The sequence below is a fragment of the Phyllopteryx taeniolatus genome, chromosome 9 (genome assembly GCF_024500385.1).
Source record: "Phyllopteryx taeniolatus isolate TA_2022b chromosome 9, UOR_Ptae_1.2, whole genome shotgun sequence".
In the NCBI taxonomy this organism is placed as follows: Eukaryota; Metazoa; Chordata; class Actinopteri; order Syngnathiformes; family Syngnathidae; genus Phyllopteryx; species Phyllopteryx taeniolatus.
Window position 1 is genome coordinate 11,407,391 of NC_084510.1, and position 11,111 is coordinate 11,418,501.

The 11,111-nt window shown below is 40.8% G+C and overlaps 1 long non-coding RNA gene across 1 annotated transcript; it reads right to left on the reverse strand.

Annotated features, from left to right (window-relative positions):
• Positions 1 to 4,017: 4,017 nt before the first annotated feature.
• On the reverse strand, positions 4,018 to 10,517 carry LOC133484125 (uncharacterized). Its single transcript, XR_009790291.1, has 3 exons — positions 10,343 to 10,517; positions 4,884 to 4,944; positions 4,018 to 4,771 (listed from the first exon to the last, which is right to left on the reverse strand). It is a non-coding gene; the product is annotated as an uncharacterized LOC133484125 (long non-coding RNA).
• Positions 10,518 to 11,111: the final 594 nt, after the last annotated feature.

Consider the following 11,111-nt stretch of genomic DNA (forward strand, 5'->3'; position numbering starts at 1 on the left):
CACACAGTATAACCCACTAAAATATAAATGCAAATCATTCAGACCCTTTGCTCAGTATTTAGTACAAGCACCCTTTTGCGTTAATACAGTCATGAGTTTTTTTGGGAAGTTTTTCACACCTGCATTTGGGGCTCCTCTGCCATTCCTCCTTCCAGATCCTCTCCAGTTCTGTCAGGTTGGATGGTGAACGTTGTTGGGCAGCCATTTTCAGGTGTTTCCAGAGATGTTCAATTGGATTTAAGTCAGGGCTCTGGCTGGGTCATTTTAACCTGGGTCACCCTGAACTGGTTACCAGCCAATCGCAGGGCACATATAAACAAACAATGCGTGGGAGGAAACCGGAGTGCCCGGAGAAAACCCACGCAGGCACGGGGAGAACATCCAAACTCCACACAGGCGGGGGCGGGGATTGAACCATGGTCCTCAGAACTATGAGGCAGACGTCCTAACCAGTCATTCACCGTGCCGCTGTGTGTGTGTGTGTGTGTATATATATATCCTGGAGCCTATCCCAGCTAATTGTGGGTGACTTTGGGCAAGAGGCAAGGAACACCCTGGACTGGTTGGCAGCCAATCGCAGGGCACACAATGTACAGTATAAACAAACAATCATTCACACTCACATTCACACCTACGGGCAATTTAGAGTTTTCAATTAACCTATCATGCATGTTTTTGGGATATGTTCCCAAACATTCAATAAATGTTTGGGAACTGAGGACACTAATTATTGAAGCTTTGTAGGTGGAATTCTTTCCCATTCTTGCTTGATATATAGCTTCAGCAGGGAGACAGGCCAGGACTGAAGGCAGGCCACTCTAGTACCCGCACTCTTTTACTACGAAGCCACGCTGTTGTAACACGTGCAGAATGTGGTTTGGCATTGTCTTGCTGAAATAAGCAGGGGCGTCCATGAAAAAGACGTTGCTTGGATGGCAGCATATGTTTCTCCAAAACCTGTATGTATCTTTCAGCATTAATGGTGCCTCACAGATGTGTAAGTTACCCATTTCATTGGCACTAACACAGCCCCATACCATCACAGATGCTGGCTTTTGAACTTTGCGTACATAACAGTCCGGATGGTTCTTTTCCTCTTTGGCCCGGAGGACACGACGTCCACAATTTCCCAAAACAATTTGAAATGTGGACTCATCGGACCACAGAACACTTTTCCACTTTGCATCACTCCATCTTAGATGAACTCGGGCCCAGAGAAGCCGGCGGCGTTTCTGGGTGTTGTTGATAAATGGCTTTTGCTTTGCATAGTAGAGTTTCAAGTTGCACTTACGGATGTAGCGCCGAACTGTATTTACTGACATTGGTTGTCTGAAGTGTTCCTGAGCCCATGTGGTGATATCCTTTACACATTGATGTCGGTTTTTGATGCAGTGCCGCCTGAGGGATCGAAGGTCACGGGCATTCAATGTTGGTTTTCGGCCTTGCCGCTTACATGCAGTGATTTCTCCAGATTCTCTGAACCTTTTGATGATATTATGGACCGTAAATGATGAAATCCCTAAATTCCTTGCAATTGTACATTGAGGAACATTGTCCTTAAACTGTTCGATTATTTTCTCACACACTTGTTCACGAAGAGGTGAACCTCGCCCCATCTTTGCTTGTGAATGACTGAGCAATTCAGGGAAGCTCCTTTTATACCCAATCACGGCACCCGCCTGTTCACCTGTGGGATGTTCTAAACAGGTGTTTGATGAGCATTCCTCAACTTTCTCAGTCTTCTTTGACACCTGTCCCAGCTTTTTTGGAACAAGTTGCAGCCATAAAATTTAATGATTATTTGCTAAAAACAATAAAGCTTATCAGTTTGAACATTAAATATCTTGTCTTTGTAGTGTATTCAATTAAATATAGGTTGAACAGGATTTGCAAATCATTGTATTCTGTTTTTATGTTTAACACAACGTCCCAACATCATTGGAATTGGGGTTGTACATAGTAATACTTAGTAATACAGCGTGTTGTAAACCTCAAAACCATTCAGCTAGGACAATAACAATGTTCACTATTTTCTAAAAAACAACAATAAAAACAGCCACAATAAAGCTAAAAATAAAATACAAATTAAACAGCCAATTGCAGAGCAAAGTAAATGCGCATTAACCTACCTCTATAAATGGAAAACAAACTTGTTTTATATTACCAATACCTAATGTTTGTCCTATAAAACAAATTACAGTACAATGCATGACAGTTTGAAAAAGAAGGTCATTAACTCAACAAAACCCATGGTGAGCTGAGACAATTGTACAGTATTGCACATCGATTGACTTGTCTCAATCCATTTTTCAGTCAATTCAAGCACACACACTGTATATTTAAATAGTGGAATTAAACATTGATCAGATTTATGTCCAAACATTCTGCATAGAACTGAGCTCTCTCAGTACAAGCACCAGTGTGCGGTCCACTACCTTTAATTCTGTCATCTCAATACATTGAGGTCTATTAGGTCACATGGTTATGAAGGGGGATAAACTGACATGCAAGGTAATTTATCCAGTTAGACTTACAATGGAATGTTGTGACAATGGCAGCCAATTATCTGCTGTTTACCATGTTGTCCTCCCCGTGCACAATTCACCAAGCTAATGTTGTGCTGTGGTTGATGCTGCAGCGCAGCAGCCTTTATTTGGTGGTGGGTGAAAAAGAATCATGCTTGTGACAGACATGTCAACAACATACTCAGTCACCATGAGAACCAAATCAGTCCCATGAGCTCAGAGACTGAATGGGAGTTGACATGTTTTTAGTGATGCTTTCATGTTATTAGTCATCGTAGCATTGTGCATGTATGTATTTTTATCATTCAAAATGCATGTATGTATGTATTTTTATCATTCCAAATTAATTAACTCAACCTTCCATTATCTTGTGACTTTTGAGACTCTTAAGTACAGATTTCTACCGTATGCACTTTTAAAGTCATGCAAAAAGTTTAATTGTAATATCAATTGATTTATCTGTATCTCTTATATACAGTATAGCACAATGAAAAAGTAGCTCTACAAAGAAAGTTTTTTTAACAGTCTAGCAAAAAAAATAAAAAATCCATGTTCAGTGCAAGCAAACTGTTAAAGAGCACATCCTCATTGTAGTTGGTACTATGATGGAATCCATACTGGGACTATGAATCACATTCAAGTTACTGCAGATGGACGGTGGAAACAAAGTGAACATTTTTACAGCTCATAATCCAATAATAGTAGGTTCACTGTATTGTAGTTCCGAGAATAGAGCATAGAGTAGCCCTGCCGTGAATAGTGAAACTCCGCAATTTATGCCCCCCAAAAACTTTATAGTTGCCTACTGATCCCACAAGATGGCGGCAAAACACTCCTTTATACGAACTCTAAATGAAGCCCCTTAACACACTTCAACATAGTACCTTGGCACAAAGATGCCACAATATGGCATCAGAGTGAGACTTTTATTGCTTTGGTGCGAGCACAAAAACAGCAAATGAGTTTTTCAGCAAAAACGGAGATATGTTAACAAAAAAAATAAATCTGCCATTATGCGAATCCCTGAGCAATACAATAACAATTTGGAAATTTGCAACAGTTGGCCAACATTAAGCTGTGACTGGATGGATGACTGGCATTAGTGTAAGCCAGGGGTGACCAACCTTTTTGAAACTGAGATCTACTTCATAGGTACTGGATAATGCAAAGGGGTACCAGTTTGATACCCAGTTCTGAAATAACAAATTTGCTAAAAATTATTGTTGCTTTAATTATGTTATTAATAATGATATTCATCTATGTGAAGACACTGAACATGTTAACAACCTCAATAAGTATGAACAATGACTTAACAAGGTGGAAAAGTGCAAGTGTTTACATTTTCAAATGATCACTTCTACAATGTTCCAAGGAAATCTCAATGTCCCATCACTGGTGAGCCTGAACAAGCCTGCGGGTATCTCATGCTGTCTCGCTCTAACATAAAGATGCCTGCGTACAGTTTAATATGATGACCAAAAAAAACCAAGGTCAGTTATTTTAATTCAATGTATTTTTATTTTTTTCAGGGAACATGAGTGCTCACAGATAGAAGACTTCACTGATCCCACCCACATCAAGATGTACATTGTTATAGCTTCACAATGGAGGTTTAAACACTCAGGTAATTTAATTTGCAATCAATGGCCTGCATTTGTGGGAGTGTGATAGGACAGTGTGCCATAGAAAATATTGATTCAACTTTGTTGAACAAACGTGTTGTGAGATGTACAGGTATGTACTCATTTATGTTGAGCACCAGATGTGCTTTGCTGTGTTGAACAGCTGCTCCTCCATGAAAACATGCCACCAAAGTCCCAGCGCAATGTTTGTACTGATGCTAATGCCAGAGGAGGTCAGCAAGCCAACAATGAATTGAGGTAGCAGAGCGTGACTACACTTGTGCACGATGCTAGTCCGTCTCTGTACCTTTACGCCGTCTGCCACCTCTTGGCTGAGTTGCCGAGGAGCCTGATTGCTTCCACTTTGTAATAACATCATTTATAGTTGCTTCTGGAATATTCAGGAGAGAAGAAATTTCATCAACTGACTTGTTGCAAACGTGGCATCCTATTACAGTACCCTGCTGAAATTCAGAGAGCTCTTTAGTTTGATCCATTTTCCCCACACAGATGTAAATGTGCAAATTATTTGAAAAATGGATCCACTTGTGGCAGTGAGCCTAATGCAACACTGGAATTCAGTGATGAGTGTGGAAGATGACTTTGTCCTGATGGTGTATGTCACTAGAAGAAAAGGGGAAATACAGTATTCTTCGTCAACAGCAGATTACAAAGCTACATTTCAGCTAAATACATTAGTAATAGAAGTTATTTGAATTAGAATGTAAAAAAATACCATATGTTATCGATGAAGTGGGCACATATGGATACAAGGGGTGTTTTTCTGTGATGCAAATCTGATCAAGAAAAAAAACATTGACTGTCAATATGTATTAACCAGGAAGCAGAAAAATAGAAAAGGTTTTAGTAGAATGCTTTGCAAGGAATGACTAAGAATGTGCGTGTATGGCACAGGCACACTCTTACAGACAGTGTCACTGAAAAACAATAGCCCTAATGGAAAAAAAGTAGTTTTAAAATAAACTATAAATTAAGTCAAAAAATACAGTATATATGACGACAAAGTGAATTTAGGGATATTACGCTCAAGCCTGTCTGCTCGAATCTGATTCCACCAAATGAAGCAGAGGAGTGGCGAAGCAGTGTTTCGACACTTGGTTCAAGCATGCGGAAAAATCACGTGATCACTGTGAGGAAGGTCTGGAACGTCACAGCAGTGTCGAACTGGGTGGGCGTATCTATATACCTCATTCCAAACCCCTTTAAATGTGTGAGACTCACTCACCAAATGGTGGCTTTTTTCGAGAGATTTTAAAGTGTTATTGATACAGTACATTGCAAATATGTTAACAAAAAAGCCAAGGAGGTAGAAAAATATTTACATTGCAAACATTTATATAGTGATACACCCAAAGTGAGATGCTGTAGTGTAGATACATAACAGCGGTGAGTAGTGCTGCGCCCTCACGGCCGAAAAAGGCTGCAGGCCGGTAGACTTGCAACCCGGCGTTTTTAGCAGACCGTTAGCACACTCAGCTTTCAATCTGTGACAACGCTGGCAGCATGAGTGTTCGAGCCAATATGTGGTGAGACCACCACCACCACCGTTACAGTACAATTGTGTACATAGATGGCTTGCTGACATTATACAGTGGTGTGACAAGGTTTTTGCCCCCTTCCTGAGTTCTTATTTGTTTGCATGTTCATCACACTTAAATGTTTCCCATCGTCAAACAAATTGAAATGTTAAAGACAACACAAATAGACACAAAATGCGTTTTTAAATGAAGGTTTTTGTTATTATGGGGGGTGGAATGGGGAAACCTACATGGCCTGGTGTGAAAACGTGAATGCCCCCCTGTTAAAACATAACTGTGGTTTATCATACCTGAGTTCCATTTCTCGAGCCACACCCAGGCCTAAAACTCCCACACCTGTTCTCAATCAAGAAATCACTTAAATAGGACCTACCTGGCAAAGTGAACCAGACCAAATGATCCTCAAACCTAGACATCATGAAAAGCTCTAAACAATTTCAGGAACAAATGAGAAAGAAATGGAAAAAGGTTATAAAGCTTTGGAACTCCAGCGCACCAAAGTGAGAGCCATTATCCACAAATGGGGAAAACCGAGACCAGTGGTGAACCTTTCCAGGAGTGGTCGTCCGACCAAAATGACCCCAGGAGCGCAGCTACGACTCATCAAAGAGGTCACAAGAGACCCCACAACAACATGCTGCAGGCCTCACTTGCCTTAGTTAAGGTTAGTGTTCATGACTCCACCATAAGAAAGAGACTGTACATCTTGATGATCCCCAAGACTATTGGGAAAATACTCTGTGGTCTGACGAGACAAAAGTTGGAGGTGTGTGTCCCATTACATCTGGTGTAAAAGTAACACCGCATTGCAGAAAAAGATCATCATACCAACGGTAAAATATGGTGTTGGTAGTGTGATTGTCTGGGGTTGTTTTTCTACTTCAGGACCTGGAAGACTTGCTGTGATAAATGGAACCATTAATTCTGCTGTCTACCAAAAAATTCCCGACGGAGAATGTCCGGCCATCAGTTTGTGACCTCAAGCTGAAATGAACTTGGGTTCTGCAGCTGGACAATGATCCAAATTACACCAGCAAGTCCTCCACCAAAAACAAAATGACGACTTTGGAGTGGCCTAGCCAAAATCCTGACTTGAATCCTGTTGAGATGCTCTGGCATGACCTTAAGTGGTTACTATAAACCAGTTATTAGGTTTAGGGGGCAATCACTTTTTCCACACAGGGCCATGTGTTTTTTTTTTTTTTGGTCCAGGTAATAATAAAAACCATTTAAAACTCTGTTTTGTGTTTACTTGTCTGACTAATATTTACATTTGTTTGATGATAGGAAACATTTGTGACAAAGATCCATCTATCCATTTTCTGAGCCGCTTCTCCTCACCAGGGTGCTGGAGCCTATCCCAGCTGTCATCGGGCAGGAGGCGGGGTACACCCTGAACTGGTTGCCAGCCAATCGCAGGGTACATAGAAACAAACAACCATTCGCACTCCCAGTCATGCCTACGGGCAATTTAGAGTCAAAAACCACGCAGGCACGGGGAGAACATGCAAACTCCACACAGGCGGGGCCGGGGATTGAACCCGGGTCCTCAGAACTGTGAGGCTGACGCTCTAACCAGTCGGCCGCCATGTGACAAAGATGCAAAAAATAATTAACAAAGGGGGCAAACATTTTTTCACACCGCTGCAGCTTACATAAAGCAAAAACACATCTTTGATGTTGCGATAATTGTGTGCCAGATGTGACATTCACCAACGGTTTTATCAAAATAAAACAGTTGTTCATCACCACCCACTTGCCTCCCTCTACCTTACACTATGAAGGGAAACTCATAAATTTATGATCATATTGAAGTGAATAAAGATAGGTTAGGTGATTATTTAAATTCATTTCCTGGCCACTTGAATTTTTAAAAATATTTTTGGGAAACAACCAAATCATTTAGGGGGGCTTAAGAACATTTTAAAGCCCCCGTAAAATAGGCCTAACAATGCCACTGATCTGCCCTGTTTTGGAGAAGATTCAGAAGGGACTGTTAGCAATAGTTCCTTTAGATACACTGGCACCTTCGTTAACATTTTTTTCCACTGAATTTGTATTGTCAATAAAATTTTATTTTCTCCTTTTTCTGCTGGTGTCACTGTTTTCCTTATCAGCCCATCTTTCGTAACTGTCTCTGCCTCCGCGTGTTTGTGCACTGCTGCCCCTCCTCTCTCTGTGGTGGCCGACAGGGGCAAATGCACTGCAATTGGACATATGCTGCAATTGCAGAAATGACACGAAAATAAAACACACAAGCACGTAAAACAGCAGCAAAAGAAAAATGCTGCAATTTAAAAAGGCTGCAACCACAGAAAACAACTTCCTAAGAAAAATCCTGCAAGAAAAAAAATGCAATCACAAAAAACTGCAAAGGAAAAATGCTGGACACAAAAGAAATACCACACACAAATCCCACAACTGTGAGAGAAATGCTGCACGTTTACACCACACAACAGAAGTCTGCCAGTCCACTAGGGGGCACGACCTCTGGGATGGAGCAGTTCTGTGACACCAGGGGGTGCCTTTCATAGATACGCCAGTATCTTGTAGCAGCCCGACTAACCAACGTGCCTATGTGGCCATGTTGGGGAGATCGTTGGTCCCATTGAAGGCAATGCATGGACACTGAAATTAGTGTTGCTCATTTCTCAACCGATTTTCATGAGAGTTACTCTTTTGTCCACGAAAAAGTGTATGTTATCAACACACAACATTTGATGATAAGAAAAAAATTAAATGTAGTCCCTGATGGTGTAGTGGTGCATTTGCCTGACTTTGGTGCAGGGAGCGTGGGTTCAGTTCCCACTCAGCGACGGTGTGAGTGTAAGTGCAAATGGCTGTCTGTGTGTATATGTGCCCTGCAACTGACTGGCGACCAGGTCAGAGTGTCTGCCTTTCGCCTGAAGTCAGCTGGGATAGGCTCCCGCAACCCTGAACAGGAGAAACAGTATTGAGTATGGATAAGATGGATGAAAATTATATGTGAAACGTACTTCCAGTTCCCGTGTTGTAATTGTACTGCGTTCAACCATATGCAGCACAAGGTGCCGGCATCCTTGGTCTTTTGGTTGTCTCGCCGTCCACACACGTGGAATGCGCTGATGACTTTCACCTCCCTAGTTTAGCGTCACCGTCAGCATGGAGCTCAAAATGGACGTGTCATATCTACGTGCACATACGTGTGGTGCCTCTGGGCTCACAGGACTGGTTCGTCACGGAGGTCACGCCCCGTAGTGGTCTGGTGGACTTCTGTTGTGTGGCGTGAACTTGCATTTCTCGCAGTTGTTTTGGGATGGGTGTGTGCGTGTGTTTTGTTGTGTTTGCAGCATTTTTCATTAGCTGTTGTTTTCTGTGATTGGAGCATTTTTTCTCTTGCTTTTGTTTTGTGTGATTGCAGCATTTGTTTTGCAGTTTTATGTGCTTGTGTGTTTTTCATCTTGCATCATTCCTACTATGAAGCATATGGGCGTTTGCAGCGCATTTGCCCCTGTCGGGCACCCTGCTCAGCTGTGGAAGAGGGACAAAAAAGGCAGCTTGGCTCTCCTCATTAAGGCTGATTGTTTCGCAAGTGACAGTCTCATCTTTGCAAGCAGCCAATCATATTGCAATCCCCAAAAAAGCAAATTACGGTAATTGAAAGTGTAGCTGTATTTGAAACCTTGTCTTTTCAAAACCATGGTATACCTTCAACACGGTGCCTACATGACTATATTAATTATTTCTACTTCTCTATGTATACATACTTTACTCATAATACTGTGTATTTCAAGCTTTTTACTCAAGCTTTTAGTGTGCAGCATTCTTGTATTGGACTGCATTTGATTTCTCCCACTGTAAACAATACAGTGTGCACCCACTCAGTTCAGTACTGTTATTCATTGCATATGGAGCCACGGCACTCAAATAGTGGACCTTTTTGCTCCACTAGGATAAAATGTGGTTTTCCTTTTGCATTTGGGTGGGAAAAAAAAACTGCTATTCTGCTATTTGAAATTTTTTTTTACGTCAAAATACCTCGGTACTTGTCACAACACTACAATACAGTCAATATCTCTGTTTCACAAGCATTTTACTTCCATGTTACCTTCCAAAAGGCTATGAGGTCAGTTAACACAAAAGAGTGGGTAAAATCCATGAATAAATCTATGAAAAGTGCTATATAAATAAATTTGATGTTGATATAACTTCACCCTCCTAATCCGTAGGCACCTATTATGAGACATCACATTACAGTCATAGTCACTCTGAAACATTTATCTACCGAAGAACACAATCACAATGATAGACAACTAGGTCTTTATTGAACACGTTAAAAAAAACAAAAAAAAGTGAGCCATGACAGCCATGAAGCTTTTGTCAACGCTTCCCTTGAAAAGCAATTCGCAGGTTTAGCCAACAGAACAAGCTCTTTTTAAGTGTCTCAAACGCTTCGAAGCAGTGAATCATTTTAGGCTAATTATCTAATTAGTAATTGTCTCTAAGTGATTCATTGCTTCAGAACGCCTCAGTTTCTCCATCCCTATGTGTATTAACAAATGCTTCTCCCAACTCAGATATATCAATTTCTATTCATATAAAAGTGTTCCGTCAACTCGCATATATAAAAAAAAAAAAAAAAAAAGTAACTACTTACCGTCGAAAATGATGCACGAAATACAACAGTATCGCAATTTGGTTTCGACTTGTAACTTCCTGTTTCCTGTGCCACTGAGCATGCGCGATAGCACGTTCTGCGCTCATTCTCATCCGACTAACAAAAGGGTTTCTTCGGTTCCCCGCAGTTTACATTAATCAAACAACCATCCCAAAATAATTGAACATTTAAGAGGTATACAAATAATCAAATGAAAATCCCTGCAGTTTAAACGCCAAAAAAAAAGCCCTCGTAATGACGTTGCGTACAGTGGGCGTGGCTTTTGGTATACAGTCCAAAATGTCAAATCACAAAAGAGCACCGTTCAAGTCATCAAGCATGTAGACGTGTGTTGTCGTGACGGACAATATTTCAATGTTTTGCTTTTATGAGGTTTATTGCAACAGTTGTAGGCCGTAACCTACGCTAACATCAGCACACGCAGGTCTCTAAAAGCAACTTCACTCGTTCCTCACGTGTACTCTACTACTGAAACACACACATATATATATATATATATTTAATTTGAAGCACGCCGGCACTCGTCGAGTGTACCAGTCATATATATATATATATGTATATATATATATATATGTATGTATGTATGTATGTACATGCTTCAAATTAAATTAAATTTCCTGATTCAGCAACTTTTTCCATGATGTACCTGAAACTTTTACCAGAGAATATTCCATGGATGTAATGTCCTGTGCACGTTGGACTCTGAATTGCTGGTTAGACTTTAAGGAACAACTTTAAAAGATTGACA